Source organism: Anas acuta, chromosome 18, assembly GCF_963932015.1.
Source record: "Anas acuta chromosome 18, bAnaAcu1.1, whole genome shotgun sequence".
NCBI classification, from domain to species: Eukaryota; Metazoa; Chordata; class Aves; order Anseriformes; family Anatidae; genus Anas; species Anas acuta.
The window spans coordinates 8,973,398-8,989,163 of record NC_088996.1 but is presented as its reverse complement, the minus strand read 5'-3'; the positions used below and the strand labels follow the sequence as shown (position 1 = coordinate 8,989,163).

Sequence of the window (15,766 nt, the reverse complement as noted above, 5' to 3'; positions counted from 1 at the left end):
CTGTGGGACAGAAGTGTGGAGTCTGTTGCATCAGTCAAGCAGCTTTCTTCTGGTCTACCCCACTGTGTTTGGAGGCTGCAGGTTCAGCAGGTGGCTTGAAGGCCATCAGATAAGTGACATATCCAGAGTGCTTTTTTTTTTTTCTGGAAAAAATACGGTGTTGTGCTTGAAAAAAAAAGAGAGAGAGAAAAAAAAAAAAGAAAGAAAGTTTTCTGGGTGGGAAGAAAATTAAAGATAAGGAAATCCCAGAGTTTTGATACAGTACCACGTACTGGGAGGGAGCTGCAGTGTCAGTGCTGAGCTTTGAAGAACAACAGGCATCATCATCAATATTTGATTAAAAAGGTCTGTATGAAGAAATGTAAAATGTAAGAAGGGTAAAGATTAAAATTATCTTTTCATCTTGCAAGTTGAAAAGTTTTAAAAAGGAAATGATGTTAATGAGTCCAATTAATCTATTTACCTGCTTAACATAACGTGACATGTTCCAGCATATGGCATGACACACTTTTTTTTTAAAGCACCGTTTTCAGTAAGAATCTCTGCCATTCACTGATCTTCAGTTTTGCCTGTTTACTTCCCTTAAGTGTCTGATCTGTAAAAATCTTGGAGCAAACCTCATAAATTAAATATTCAGGCGTACTGGCTAATGAGCACAATATGTCAATTTTCAGAGATCAAAATAATGTGCTTCAATAATGTATACACCATTCTGTAACAAAAATATAATTTTAATAGAGGACCCGCAGGGTCATGGTTAGCCTGAGACAATTATATGCCACAGGATGTGAAGGAATGAAACTGCTCCTAGGACACTGGTAATACCCCACAGAGTGTATATGCCACATGCTGCCTTTTAGGGATAATAAAGTGCTTTATTATATTTCCGCTACTACATTAATGCAAAGATTTTACCTTGTTAGTAACCATGAAGGCTAAAGCAGATGCAGCAGAATGTATGGTGTCTAGCATTAATAATTGCTGTATGTGTGTTGATGTTTACTTCTCTCCTTAATCTAAAATATTCCAACTATATTTAAACCATATGTAGCAGATGAATTAGATCTCAGAACTTTCACTAGATTTTAAAACGAGAATCAAATTAGTGAAATAGATGAGCAGAAAAACTGGCGTCTATGACTGGACAGCTTCCACCAGTGCTGGCTGAAGCCTCAGGGACCAGTAAGGCTTTTAAGTGGGGGATATATCTTGATTCTGAGAGCTTCCTGCACATTGGATCCATTATATGCTGTTTGGTGTGAAAAAATAAATCATTAAGAATGTTCTGCTCTGTGAAAGCAGGCTGGATCTCAGTGTCCATCATCTTCTGCTCTGTAGTATCCTGAAACCTGCAGCCTGAGTACTTGCACGCAAACTGAAGCATGGGAGAGGAATGTGTGAAAACAAGTTACCTTAAAAGACAGCATAACCTCAGAAGACTTCTTTGCATGCAGCAGAACTGTGTAGTATCAATGTAAATAGCATGCAGTTACTCAGAAGGTAGGGTGAGAATGACCAGGCGTATCTTCAGCCAAGTTGAACAGTGAAGGGATTGTGTCGAGTTCAAGTTAAATGTGGTCATACGCAGGATGGAGCAGAGCCTCCATACTGAGATCGCTGGCAGGGATTTTTAAATAAATACCTGGTTGTGCTTCAACAGCATTCACGGATCTGTCTTTACTATGGTAGACTCTGGAGTGACTTCAGTTTATTAGAAGAGAACTTGAGTTTGTTGTGAAGTATCATGCGCCTATGTCTTGCTCTGGTGTTTAACAAAAGATTTTTGGGGACATTCTAAACCAGACACACGCTGCCTGTAACTAGATTTAGTGATTCACAGCCCTGTGCTTCTACAGCTGCATTTTTACCACAGATGACAAGTCTTATCCTTCGGTGTGACACAGTTACAAGCATTATATGGAAGAGAAAGAGGGAAAAATTACATTTGCATGCTCCTTTTTGTTCATTAACCTTATTTTAGAATTAGGCTAAGTCAATAAGTAATTGAGAGAGTAACTGGGGCTTAGAGAACCCATTACCCTAATTTAGTCTAGCAATCTGTAACAAGATTTTAGTTTGAAGAATCCGCATTAAAAACTGTGTTAGGAATAATTTTTGTCTCTGATGAAAGGATGTCAGAGCTGTCTTTTTTAAACCTGAAGGCTTAAGAACATTTTCAAACTGGTGAGAAATCCAGACAAATGAAAACTCACCCTGTCCATTTTAAAGGGGGGCTTAAAAATTAAAATTGAGTATGTTAAAATCCCGAGGCTCTAATTGAGTCACTATTTAATGAGTGGTATTAAGATGCACTGACTCCTGGTAGCTGCCTGGATTTCAGAGCTCTTTCTGCAAAGTGCTTTGGTTGAAATGCCAGTGGTTTTCCAATGGAATCCCAATCGGATGGAAATTTATAGCACTTATATTGAAATTAGTGGTTCGCTTTCCCTATATTTTTCTGTAGTAAGACAGACTTCAGATAATATCTCAGTTGATTGGGTATTGATAAATGTATCCAGACTTTCTAATATCTTTATTTTGCTTGTATTTTCTCTTCAGTGCTTCCTTTCCTAATAAAACTTTCAGAATTTCCCTGCTGAACGGATGAGGTATAGCTAGTTGATTGATTTAAATTCTTTTTGAAGCTGTTGCTTTATATTCTACTTTACTATTTGTATGTAGCATTAACAAGAAGGCTGCACTAAATTAGTCTGGAAAATATTTTTCAAACTAAGTTGTAAATAACACTGTAGTAAAGTGTAGATTATTAATACACTCACCATGTTATTTACCTGCATCCATCCATCTATGCACACGTACACGCATCTCTCTCTAAGTATGCATTTGTATAGATACATATATAGAAATAAAATCTTTCCTCTTTTTTTTTTTTTTTTTTTTTTACTGACTTCTGTGGATAGAAAGAGAAAGCGAAATGCCTGTCCTCACACCCAGGCCTGGATTAATGAGTTGGCAAAACCTTATTGCTGTGGTGCATCCAGAGCATTAGCTTGCTGTCCGAATGACTGAGAAGCATACGGCTTTCTGAGCAGGGTAAAAGATGTGCATACAAAGTTTATCTGTTTTACACCACAGTCAAAACATACCATTATTAAGTTTAATGATGCAATTTTACAAGAGCCCGAAGACCCCGTTTCTCTAATTCTTTTTGCTGCTAAGAAGCTCTACGGTTCTATGCCTATTAAATTTTCATAAGTCCTCTAAAATAATGAAGTGACCACTGCTGCTTTGTGATATCCTCTGACCACTTGTTCTGTTTCTTTGCTGGGATAGAGCCCGTTTTGCTCCCAGTACTGGTGCGGTGCCATGTTTGGGATTTAGGCTGAGAATCACATTGGTAACACCCTGATGGCTTGGCTGCTGCTAAGCAGTGCTCACGTGGAGCCAAGGGCTTTGGGCTCCTCGTGCTGCCTGCCCTGCTGGTGAGGAGCCTGGGGGTGCCCCAGGAGCCGGGAGGGGACACAGGCAGGCCAGCTGAGCCGGGCTGCTCAGAGGGATGTTCCTCACCAGGGCTCAACCCTAAAACTGGGAGAGCTGACAGGGGGCTGATGTCTCTTGGGAACAGGTTGGGTGTCTGTCAGCAGGTGCCAAGCAATGTCGTTGTACATCAGAAAAGCCTGGTAATACTTCACTGATATTGCAAATCAGTGGAGATGAAAAGAAGAATCTATACAGCTCAACTTTTTAGCCAGGAAAGGGATAAAAGTATTATTAGCTTTTTTTAGCAGAAGCGTAACAAGTGTTTGAGAGCAGTATATTTCATAAGTTGCTTCCTAAATCACTGCCAAGGAAAAACATAATTATTGCAAAATAATTTCCTGAGCCCTGTATCTCTGGAGGTAAACTAGTATTTAGACAACTTGAAATTTGACCTCAATAAAATTTATTATATATCAAGGCAAATCCTTTGTGACATGCAAAAATCATGAGCTATTCTGCCTAGTAGCATAGTTTGCTGTTTTTTTAGTGTTTTTTTTTTTTTTTTTTTTTTTAATAGAAGGGAGATGTTTTGTTCTAGTTCTTTAAAAAAGGTGAATAACTTAGCTTTTCCAGTAACAAATATTACTGTTTCTGTTTAACAGAGGACTGTTTTACTTTACTCTGTTTTATCTGTCTCCAAAACGTTTGTGTAGTTTTTTTATGTTGAGAAGAGGAGCTGCAGTAGAGATAGAAATAAAAACAGGCAGATCCCATTCTAAACGTACCTTTGTTTTCCCAACAATGCAAGTTGGGAAAAAAATATTAAAAAACGGATCTCCCTAATGCTGATAGCTATAAATTATATCTTAGCTAGAAGAATCTCCTCTGTGTTTCAGCATGCCTCTAACTCAAGTCTCAGAGAGTCAATGTGCAAGTTGGATGGAAGATGAGGAAGGTTGGTCTGCAGCATGAACTGGAGCTGCAGGCTGAATGGCAGCATGGGGACAGCCCTCACCTCCTTTGGTGGTTCCACACCTGGGGTTACATGGTTATTCGTCATCATTCCAGTGGGTGTAGGTGTGAAATTCTTCCAGTCAGAAAGCTTCCTAAGGCTTCACTTATGAGCACTGTTCTGCTAAAAGTTGCCCAAGAGATATTGTGTTAATTCTCCTGCCATTCCATATTACCTGCTGTGCTTTTAGATTGCATGGCTAAGGGGAAAGAGCTGGTTGTTTGATATTCTAATCCTCTGAACATCTCTACATATAGAGGAGTTATGAACATTAGTATTTTTACAAGTAATCAAAACGACACAATGTCTGGAATTCCAAGAATCAATTTTTTACTCTTATATCATTCCCAAACATGTCTTATTTTATGCAGTAAAAGATGCTTTTCCACTAGCTCAAATATAAAGAAATGGTGAGACACTGTTCTGAAAAAGGTTATTAGAAAAGCAATTTTTGCATCATGTTAATTTACCATCGGTTTCCCTCTGTTTTGCTTTGTCACTGTGCTTACCAAAAATACAGATTTTTCTCGCTTTGCAAAGGAGTCCATGGGGAAAAGACAAAAAGGAGCTATGGGATAAAGTTAGCTAGGAATCAGCATAGAACTGAATGCTTTTCCAATAGGGGCAAGTTTAGCTTAGGTAGGATCTTAGCTTTCCAGACATAAAAGGCAAGTTCATTTTTAAGGAACATTTCATCATATATAGTCTTAAAGAGAGTTTCAAGAATGTTTAATCTGTTGAAACAAGTTCATTTTTATTATCTTCTCAGGTAGAATCTTTTAAAATAGTGGCTTGTTGTCAGTTATGAATCAGCATTCCATTTATTAGCAGTTGCTTTTCCCCTTATTTCTTACACCTTCTTCCTTCTCTACAGCGTGCAAACCACAGGCTGAGAAAGCTCCTGTATGCTACTGAAGTGGTACCTTCCCCACCTCTGGGTGTTTGCACACACACTGGTGTGTTCACATTCCTATTCCTGATGAATTACAGCTGAGAAGTCTAAAGGTACTTAATGTTTTATTTACAATGTAAAGACAACCTTGCTCTCTTTATCCTAGATGAAGACATGTTTTAGTGTTCACTCTCATATATTTGTTCTCCTTGCTTGCAGAAAAGGAAAATAGTTTGTGTGCTTATGTTCTTTTGAACTACATAGAACTTAGGTAGAAGTTGGACTGGAGCTTCGAAAAATGAAATCTTACAGATCAGAGTAAGTATTTCTTACAAGGCATTAGTGAGAATGGTAGCACATTTGGTATTTCTAACAATTTGATATGTGCTTCGATTCTGAATAATGGGTCTGCCCATGAGCAACTGAAATCTGTGAGGAGTACCAGTTTTTAATATGTAATTGGTGACTGATATTGTCTAAAGTAAAGATAGGAAGTACTGGTCTACACTTACAGAAAAATATCCACTCCCTGATGTAATTGAAGGATTTGTAAGTCTATCGTGGCTTATGTCTTATTATTTTCACACCAACTATTTCTAAGTCTAGATGATGCCTAATAAACAACTCCTTTAATCATCTTTAAAATGACAAACCTGTTGATAAATTGAATTTTCTCCAACAAGATATTGCTATATTGATTTTAGTACTCCATTTTTAATAAGCAGAGACTGTTCAGAATTGCTTGCTATGACAGTCTTGAAAGTAGGGCATCAACTGACTTGGCAAATGGCTGAATTTATTGGGGAAGTTTTTGCTAGAACTCTAATCCATTATCCTTTTATTGTTGACATTAATTTGCAATAAGGACACTGGGCCAAATCTGCCGCATATAAAAAATAGACAAGTATGTCTACCTAAAAGTTTCTGCGGTACATTTGCTCTTTTCAGGAATAAATAACATATCCTTCCAACCATGCCTGAAGTCACCAAATTAAATTCTGTGTATAGGCAGCCTTAGTGCCAACTCCCATCTCCAAGTATGGGCACATCACTCACTGAGCAAAGGGCTGCGGCTGCTTAATGCGGCTGCTTTGGTTAGCGTGAGCAGCAGGTGTGCAGGAGTTTCTAGACCCTAGCACTAGAGGTAATGTAAGACAGCAGTGCTGAAAAAAGGTGATGCTTTTTTTTCATTACTTGGAAGTGCATCACTATGGTTAAGGGAAGGAAGATTCTATTTTCCTTAATTGCAAACTTTCCAACAACTGATTATTTTCATGTGTAGCAGAATAACTTCAGTGTCTTCACCATATAAAATGCAGATAACGTTCTTACCTCTGACCTAGATTATTTTGCTAGAGGGTACACAAAATACTTTTAAGATAATGTTATGGCTAATCACATTACTCAGAAAAGGTGATGGAAACCCAGTGGCTGGGTCAACATGTAACATTTAAAACATTGCTTGTAATTGCAAATGCATTTTTGGAATTTATCTTAGTTTTCCGTGAACATATGAAAGCTCTGGACATATTAAGGAATTTAATGGTGTTTTCAAACATCATATGCTCAGTCTACTTACTGAAAAAGGGTTACTTGCCTTAATGACTCTTTATATTTCTCTTTGGTTAAATTAGCAGAAAATTTATATGAAGATAGCATGTCTGTTACTAAAGCAAACATACAAGATGGAGACAATACAAAATTCTTGCACCCTTTAAACTAGAATGAAATAAACGTAAAAAAAATGTTCTAAAATGTTTCAGTTTGAGATAAAGAAATATTTTTGATATTCTAACTTCCACCTCAAGAGCGAGTGTAGCTGGTACATTAAAACTGTGCTTTTGTACATGTACAAACCCATTCTGGGACTAAAAGCATATCCATAATTATCCAAATACATAGGTGCCTATTCGCATGTCCAGCCAGTGGTATGTGTGGATTGTATAATGCCTGGTCTTTTACAAAAGCCTGGTCTTTTACAAAAGCATTGTTTTCTGTTTTTTCCTATGAGCTTATGCTCCCCTAACCAAAAAGAAAAAAATAATGGAGGGGGGATTACTGAACAAAACGTGATATACACAAGTTAACAATTGACAATGTAGTAATGGGTACTGAGTAAAAACCTGAATAAGAATGTCATGGCCAAACCACCTTTAAGGGATTTCAGGTTTCTGGTTTAAATACTGTTGCTTATTGTCTTTTTCATTTATATATTAAAAAAAGATTTAATACTCCTAAATCCCTGTCTCTCATCCCTTGTATGCCCTGTCAAGCAAAAGCAAAACAAAATCTAACCAACAACTTCTAGGATAAAAATTCTACCCTCTAGGTCAGTGTTCCTCAAACTCTGAGCTCTGATCCCTTCACACAGAAATGGAGGCACAAAGCAACAAATGTCAGTAACTTATTTCCCCATCAATGCAGGACTGCCAGCTACCTTCACCGGCTGGCAGCAGCCGAGTCCCTTCAAGGCAGTGGTGTCCACTGTGGGACCTGCAGACATGAGAAGACTGAAGAGCCCAAAGTGGTCCACACATGCTGAAAGCCTGAAGAATACCGATCTAGGTCAACTTTTTCCACATTCAGGCACTTTAGCAGACGTGACCTGATTCTCAGAAGTGCTGAGTAAACAGAATTCTATAAATGATAACATTTCAACAAAGAGGGCTGCTTTTCATATACTAGAAAACTCAAAACTCTAAATATGTCCCTTAGGCTATTAGGAAAATGTTAATCCTGATGTTTTCATCTGTAGTTATGTGATTTTTTCCCTTTATCTTTCAGTGATTTGGTTAGTTCAGTCCCCTTTTTACTGTCCTACATACATGTGTAGTCTGCACTGTTATAATTGTGAGGCTGCTTTTCTTATAATAGCTGTTCCTATGTACCTCTGAAACAAGTTAAATACGTGCAGGAAGATCCCTAGGGTTTTCTGTTCTCCTGGGCAAAAACATTGTCCGTTCTGTTTTTCTATTTTTTGTGATGTTTGCAGAAGAATTTCCAAATGTTTTTTGCAGTATGCTGCCTGAAAGATAACCTCAATACTGACAAAACACGTAGCACAGGGATGTATGTTTTCTACCCAACTAAAAATACTCGGTAAATGCCTTTCTTTTTCAAACTGTAGGGCTTCATCCAAGCTAGTGAACGCATTTTTCTCCTGATCAAGGCTGTGCGACAGATTATAAATTCTTGTTTTATCTGAATGTTAATCTGGTAGTGCTGTAAGAGCATATGACATGGGAAAACCTCAAAATATATTCAGCGCTGACCTACCTTTAGTTCTGAGTTTAAAAGGTTGAACATATCCTTCTGTATCTATACCACAGTTACAGCCCCGAGATTCTCCTCCTGAAATCATCAGAAGCAAGATCAGATTATAATTGTCCAGATGTAAATTTGACTAACTCCTTGTTAGAAGAAGAAACAAACTAACAAAAAAACAACACAACAAAACCTATCCGTGTGGAAAACTCTTATTTAACTGTAGGGAAACCTAGAAGGTTCTACAGGAAGAACTTTAAAAAAGCCCATTGTGATTATTCTCCAGGATTCTGAAGCTATTTTGCTACAGTATTTTATAGAGATAGAATGGTCTAACATAAATATTTCAAACATCCCAAACTGGGAGACTTCAGATTCTGCTACAGAGAATCTGTGGAGGAAGATATTAACAAGTCCAATAGAAAAGATTAATATTTCTCCTGTTAAGAATATAGGGCTCCATCAGTCAGCATGCACTGCTGACTACCTGTCTCGCATCTATATTTTTTATGTTAGTAGGAGAGTGCTATCCATCTATTTTCTGTATTCACATCATAAATTAGAAGACACTGTTCCATTAACTAGTAAGGTAAAAAACATGTTGGTTATATTTGGATAACTAACATGTACTCAGAACAGTTACTTGTGGTATTACTGTTCTCTTCTTCCTGAAATGAGCCTCCTACCCTAGCCACAAGGTATTCAGAAGCCCTTACACCCCCTCACCCAGCCCCAGCATTTCTATGTACAAAGCTTTATTCTGGAATAAATGCACAAATAAAGTAGCAGCGGTTACACTAAAAAGATTGAACAAAACCTCGTGAAGCACAGAAGAAAGCATGGCTTAAAACCCAGGATGACTGGGTGAAGTCCATACACTCTTAATTAATATTTCAGCTGGATATATCACCCCAGACAGAATAATCCCCCACTATTCCAGCATGCAGCTGCAGTACCAGCTAGCCTACTGACATGCTGTTTCTAGCAAATCAGGGACCTAAGGCTTAATCTACATCATCTAGAAAGCATGTGTGCAGAAAATGTGTAATGCCAGATCTTACTACAAAAAAGAAGATTAAGGCTGAAAAAGGATTAGAAATTAATTAAGGAGCTTCTTCATGTTTCCCAATATCCTTCTGATCTGTTACCAGCCTATCTTCAGAGCCTGTGCTACTGATGCAGTTGTTAGTGAGTGTTCAAACCACGAGCACTACAGAGGATTATCATTATGCTTTAGGACGAGCTGTGGCTTGGGGTTTATTTCCAGTTCCACACTTCCAGATTTTTGGCAGGGATCAGTGGGAGAGCTGCAGAGTCTGAGCTCAGGCAGGGACAAGGCATTCAGGTCGCACACCACCGCCAGCAAGCGGCCCTTCTGCAGGTGGATGGGGCTGCTGCATCCCTGTGGGACTGCAGCAGGGAGCTGATGCTCTGAAACAGCCCCAGCTAATGGTGAGGGAAGTGGCCAGGGGGACAAGTGGTTCAGGACCCTGAACTAATGAAACAACGGGGAGGCACAAGGAGCTCTCTGATCACTGTAGGCTCTTTAATTTTTCAGAGTAAAGCAAAGTTATTCCTGGCCTCAGTTTTGTGAGCATGACAGCTATGGGATTGTTTAGCAACCTACGATACAAGCACAACGTACAAGTTAGGTGCTAACATGAAAAGCATCACTTCGTAGTTACATTCAAACTTTGTGGTGTGCCCTCTGAAAGTTTTCATCCGTGTGTGCTCTACTTATACATTAAGATTATGCACCAGAGAATATTTCACTCTGATTAATATTAATTAGTTCTAGTTAATATTAATCATTTTAAAATTAATTATGGCATTTGCTATGCAGACAGTTTCTCACTTATGACATGGGGTGTTTCTATTTTCTGAAACTTGATTATATTGAAAAATTCAACCTTCACCCCACTGAGGCAGAGCAATCATTACTTTGTTTGAAATTCACAGCTTAACCTGCACACAAATGGAATTAACACCGCATGACTCTATGAGGTATTCTAGAAACAGGGCCCTTAAGCTTGTTTCAGTGAAAAATCAAATGTATTTTATCACCTTTATGAATACACAGCTATGAGCAGGTTCTGAAGTAGAGAGAGAATCATATACACTGACAGCATTTATGAAAGCAGTGGTGATAAAGGAACAGTAAACAATTTTTTGAAGAAGGTGAGAGTTTCGTTTCAAATGAAAACTCTAGAAATGAGCAGGGAAAAGCTGACTTGTCAAGCAGAAAGCCTTTTAGTGATTATATCTATTCTAGCACAAACAAACAGCACCCCTGAAACCCACCCCCAAACTCATGCCATCAATATATTAGACAAACTCAAAAATAAGCGGTGTTAATGATGTCTGCAAATTACTATTGATTATTATTGCAGGATGCAACAAGATTCAACATGAATTGAGACAACATCAAAGCATCCATTTCTTCTTACAAAATTTTAATAAACGAGTAATTCCATACAGCTGTCATGCTCAGCTCTGCGGTACTTAAACATTCCCTTTTCCAGGACAAATTCACAGGAGGAGCCTACCCTCTCTTGCATACATCTCAGGAGTTGCTCAGATTTCCATTTTCAGCTGCAGGTTACCACATTTCCATATTGCTATGGGCTGGTTTAGCAGAGCTGAAAATTTCTTCTATTCTAACTTCTCTGTCACAAAGGGGGATAAAGCAGGACACTTCTGCTTTTCATCCACACTGACACATCCATCAGGTCCCACAAGGCCGTGCTTCTCTCTTCCCTCTGCTTAGCTCACTGTCACAGCTACGTGCAGCCCTCCTCTCTGTCTCTGAAGCAGAACGCTGAAGCCTTCAGGCTGGGTTTCCATAAGACAGCAGTGCTGGACTCACTCTGCTTCCACGAAATAGGGGTATTTCAGAGAAACAGAATCAGATCAATGGAGAGCATGTCCATGCTGCGTGATGGAGCTCACACAGACAACTCGGAGCTGCTGCTAACAGAAGCAGCCCCAGAGCCAGAAACAAAACGAGCCTGCTGGCAGCTAATTGGCCATAGCGAGCTGCTACCAGAAAGCTCTTCGAAAACTGGCTTTGCTGAGACCAGTGCAGCCCTGGATTCATACCGCCTGTGACACGCGACCTGTCTTCAAACTACTGTCAAATTGTGTTATCTTTGATAAGACCCCAATATATAAAATAGCTGTGATCTGTGCAATATGCTGGATTGATAACTAGCAAAGCTCCCTTCTATTGTTTTTGAAGCAAAATCCTATTTACAGAAAAGCCTGTCATTACATAGAATCCACATTCTTTTAAAGAGAAAAACATCTGCTTACTACTAAAAATATATGGGAAAGGATAACTTCAGGGAATATTTAACAATACCTGCAAAATACAGAAAGGGATTCAAATCTGTTTCCAGTATCACATTTAAATTCCTATGAACTTATTCATTTTGGAAAATACAGCTAGCAGCTGTTCCTCCTTGTCTTCTGACATTAAATTAGTAATTATTGTGTGTCGTGTGTGTGTGCAAATATTTATTTACCATTAGGTTTGTTTCTCTTTTTTTTTTTTTTTTATTTTTTAAACCACCATAGCTATTCAGCTCCTTTAAATCTTCTAACAACTATGTAAAGATGCCATTTGGGAACCCTAAATTGTACATTTTCTCCATATGTGGCACACCCAACCTCCTGTTCTCACATATACATATAGATGACTGCATCAACCTATCTTACATTTCATGCAGTAAACCAGTTTCTAAGAATTACCATATAAACATCAGGTGAAATATAGCACTGCTTAAAAGGGCTTCATTAAAATATATTTACCCAATAACTTCTGTCAGCTGGAATGGACTCTAGAAAGCTTCCTGCCAGTTATTTCCATGGAATCTGGTGTTCTTTTTATCGGTGTCAATGGGAAACTGAGTGGTTCTTCTCTCTTCGTGGATTTACTGTAGTATAAATTCACGGGCTTCAGCATAGCTACTTCTGATTTACACTATTGTGAGAAGAGATTCAGATCTATAGTTTATAGATGAGAATTTTTAAGTGACCATTGAAAAGATAAAGTATTCAATATGCATAGCAAAAGATGCCTTCTGAAGATAAATAGTCATTCTTTATGTATAGTTCACTTGTTTTTCTGCTTTGAATACTCAGTCAATGATCATTTATGGCAGAGTGCATATGAATCAGCCTTGTGAGGTATTAAATCACATTGAGGGTAAATTTTCAAGTTATCCTAACTAATATAGCTGACAAATTGTGGGTGTGTTTACTTGTACAAGTCAAGTGGCAACTCTCCCCATGGTGGCATATGCACATGTGAAATTAAGCAAATACATTCGCCTAAAAACTACAGAGGTCATCTGGCAATTTGGTCCACATAGCTAGCCTTGATCTGAAATACAACACTTTCTTGTGTCCAAATATTTTTTTTTCTTTAAGATTCAAAATTCCTTGGTGATTTTTTTTTTTTTTTTTAGATGAAATAACAAACTGTCTCCTGGCAGCACAGGAGATCTGAGGATTATTGGCAAGCGGGGAGTTTTGCAGACCTGTGCAATGTTTAAAAATTCACAATAGGCTAATTAGCATGCAGGTCAACCCGAAACAAAAAGCCCAGTTTGGATTCAAAAGCATAGCAAGATCAGCTGAAATCAGCCTGTTTCTTCTGGGGAGAGGGCACCACTCTGCCCCCACTTCTTGCGATTTTTTGGGTGCTAAGCACAGCTCGAGATCTTACTTGGTTTTGATAGAAAGACCTCTTACCTTAGGGTGAAATGACATCATGTCAGCTCCATGACAAAGGGCACAGACAGCAATTAGCAGTGACACCGTGTGCCATCCAATTTGTGGGGAACATGAGTATCAGCAAAGGTCCACAGAAAGCGCTCTTTGTAGAGGATTGCACAGCACACAGCTGAGCACCCTGCGCATCCCCCTGGGTGCGTGCGGTCTGCCACCTGGCTGGCAGGGTCCTGGCAGAGTTAGGGCTGCCTGATAGACCTTTCTGTTTAGGATTTCGGAAAGTAACATACCTATGAATAAATTGTTATGGAAGTTAAGCTGCAGTACAGAGCCATGTAATCTATGGCTCACAGATTAAGATGTGTGATTTTACATAACCCTATGTACCAACAATGCTATGCACTTAAAGTAGCATCATGCTGGGAGAAATGTGCAGTGAGAGGCAGGGTGCACCAGGTGGGGTAAGGTATTGAAGGGAAGCAGCCCAGGCAGGCATCATCAAATCAAAACTTGGCACAGCAATCTTATTCACAGTTTTATTTCCCTTGGCCTAATGCTCCTCTGCCTGCTGCACCCTGCAATACGATGTGCCCTTAAAAACACTTTATTTTTTGCTTTTTTTCATGTGGACTCCCACCGTCTTCATATTCTAAATATATATATCACATAAATATATCTATAAATGCGTTTTTTAAAATCTGAAATGATGTCTTTATTCTAGAATGTCTTTATCCAGAGACTATGTAATAGTTTATGTGGGTTTAAATTTAATGGATAGGAAACCTAAGTACAAAGGAGACAGATCATGGCTTTAGAGGGGCTGTATCAGTGTTACAAAATGGATTTGCTGTTAGGTGAACTGCTACAACCTGAAGTGTAGGCTTGGAGTTCTGCTGGCATCAGCGGGAGCTGAGGAGGATTCAAGCCAAGTCCTTTTCACTCAAATGATGACAGCAGACATCATTTATTTCATTTATCAAGGGAGAATTTAAGAGGCCTGATCACTCAGAAAACGCCGGCCCTTGTCCTCAGCTGTACTGAATAAAATGAGCCTTCACCGAGCTCCTGGAGCATCAGAGTATAGATGGCTGAAGATTCCCCCCACATGACCACAAACCTTTCAAAAGCTGGCAGCTAACAACAGGCTGCTCTCTAAGGCAGAACATTTGCCTTTGGATTCCCACAAGGTTTTCCTATCCCGTCTCTTATTCAGGGTATATTTTGAACTGCTAGGGACTTAAATGCCAGCAATATTCACAAGACAGCAATCTCTACATCAATAGAGATAGTGCAACTGGGCTAGCTTTTCAAGTCCTGAGAGACATCATAACAGCATCCCTGTCTTGCCTTGTTCCAGGCAGCTGAATAGAGAAATACGGCTGAAAAACAGTCAAAGAACCAGAATTTTACTAGCAAGTGAATGGCATCAGTCATTCAGTGCAGCACCGTGTGCTTCTCAGAGATCTTAAGGATCCCAGACCTGTTCCTAAACACTCAAATGAGGTCAGTAACCTGACTACATAACAAACTGATCTTTAAGTGTAATAATAAGGGAAGGTGACATGCTTCTCCGTATTGAGACAGAGACTCCCTTCCAGCTAATGTGGGGGAAGAATTCAGTAATGATCTGAGTAGTACGTTGTACTTTCTCTAAACATAGGCTGTGGTAGATGGTCTTTGTGCATTTGTTATGCATGTTAATTCTGCTTAGCTTTGTGATATCCACTGTCTGATTAAATTGTGCCCTGAAGTAATACTAGAATAAAGCTGTAAGTAGTTATTATATGCAGCAATGTCTTAATTGAAGAGCAAAACCATTTACTGAGATTTCTACAACTGCAAAATATGTTGATATTACTTGAGAAACAGCTATTTCTAAGCTCCAATTAGGAAATTACATTTATTGATTAAGGGCTGACATTGGATAACTTGTAAAATAGACAGCCAAAGATGCACTGGATCAAATCCCTCCTTGCATTTTCTGATTTCAGTCAATACTTTTTCTCCCACTATGTAGAATTTGGTGATACTGTCACACTGTATTTCACAATTTTTTTAAACAACTAAAATAATAATTGCAACTCCATTATTTTGGCACTGTTCATATGGCTAAAAACTCAAATAAACATGTTTAAATCTGCCATGTAGGAATGGCAGGAATGTATGTTATAGTAGCAATGTGGGGCAGAACTAAAGGCTTTTGAGGCAATACATACACTGCTTCTTTGCCCAGTGCAGAAGTCTGTAAGATCACCCAGAGCCCCATCTGCAGCTTGTTGGACACAAGCTCTCTCAAGGCTCTGCTGTTGCAGTTCACCACCCAGCCCCTTTCAGGGAAAAGAGGTGGAAGGTGGCTTCTTCTGGAGGAAAACTTCCCTTCCTGCCCATCCCCAGTGCCTGGAGAATGTCTTGCTAATGTGTGC

General features: G+C 38.9%; 1 protein-coding gene and 1 long non-coding RNA gene across 5 annotated transcripts in view; one reads left to right on the top strand and one right to left on the bottom strand.

Annotated features, from left to right (window-relative positions):
• CA10 (carbonic anhydrase 10) overlaps positions 1–15,766 on the bottom strand; it is a 200,016-nt gene that overhangs the window by 50,977 nt on the left and 133,273 nt on the right. The window lies entirely within an intron of this gene.
• The window catches only part of LOC137841751 (uncharacterized), a 137,226-nt gene that overhangs the window by 117,040 nt on the left and 4,420 nt on the right, over positions 1–15,766 (top strand). The window contains exon 2 of the long non-coding RNA XR_011088720.1: positions 5,328–5,458. This is a non-coding gene — a long non-coding RNA (uncharacterized lncRNA). The remainder of the gene's footprint in view (positions 1–5,327; positions 5,459–15,766) is intronic.